The following is a 1,173-nucleotide window of genomic DNA, read 5'->3' on the forward strand; positions in this document are numbered from 1 at the left end:
GATCCCGTGAGGGAGGGAGGCTCGGTCCTCAGCATTCACGCATTCCCATTTGTGAATTCACCTCCTGGCTGAACTGTACTGGTGACCCCCAAATCAGTGCCCGTGGCCTGTCATGGACGTGCCCAGAGTGGGAGATACTGGAGTCGCCTGATGTGCACATTTGCAGCTGAGGTTGAACAAGGCCTTTGACCCTGGCCTTTTTTCAGCTCTCACCTACCATCGTCCTCTTCGTGGGCCATTGAGTGCCATGGTATTCATTTTTGTGCGTTTTGGTGACGATTTCGCTGTTTGAAATGGCCCCCAAATGGAGTGCTGAAGTGCTGTCTAGTGTTCTCAAGTGCAAGGCTGCACTGGGCCTTACGGGGAATGTACGAGTGACACACAAGGGTCATTCGGCCCCAGGTATGGTGCTGTTGGCTCTGAGTGTATTACACGAGGCGTCTTTATGTCTTGATCAGCTGACACAATGTGACCAGAGACTCCCAGGAACTTGTGGGCATAGGTTCAGTATTCACTAATTCAGGGTTCGCGTGTCTGGGTAGAACATTATACTGTGAATCATGAGAATTGACTGAGCTATTGTTATCCTTTAAAAAAACCACAGCAACAGAGGAGAAAACAGGCTCAGGGAGATTAAACAACTTCTTCAAGGTCAATGCTCCTAGTTAGTGGCACAGGCAGTATTCGAATCCAGGTCTTGCCTCAACCCAGAAGCGTGACCACATGAAGCCTTCCTCCAGCAGGTGAAGGAGAGTCAGCGATAGACCAGGCCCTGGTGGAGAATACACCCCAGCTAGAGGCTGTCAGTTGGGAGGCAGGCCAGGCGGCTAGGTCTTCCTTCTTTATGCTTTCTTTCTTTTTTTTCTTTCCTGAGAAGAAGATATCTGAATTTTGATGGGTACCTTAAAATTTTGGAATGCTGATACAATAATTATTTTTTTGTTGTGTTTGTTTTTCAAAAAATCTGCTTTATTTGGGCAGGACAGAGGACCAGGAGCAGTGGTTCTCAACCTTCATAATGCCGTGATCCTTTAATACAGTTCCTCATGTTGTGGTGACCCCAATTTCATTGTTACAAATTGAACATAATTAAAGCATAGTGATTAATCACAAAAACAATATGTAATTATATATGTGTTTTCCGATGGTCTTAGGCGACCCCTGTGAAAGGGT

At 46.4% G+C, this 1,173-nt stretch overlaps 1 protein-coding gene across 1 annotated transcript in view; it reads left to right on the forward strand.

Annotated features, from left to right (window-relative positions):
• The window catches only part of LOC102256683 (protein Daple-like), a 72,957-nt gene that overhangs the window by 57,127 nt on the left and 14,657 nt on the right, over nt 1–1,173 (forward strand). The window lies entirely within an intron of this gene.

This window comes from Myotis brandtii, unplaced genomic scaffold (genome assembly GCF_000412655.1).
Source record: "Myotis brandtii unplaced genomic scaffold, ASM41265v1 scaffold879, whole genome shotgun sequence".
Taxonomy (NCBI): domain Eukaryota; kingdom Metazoa; phylum Chordata; class Mammalia; order Chiroptera; family Vespertilionidae; genus Myotis; species Myotis brandtii.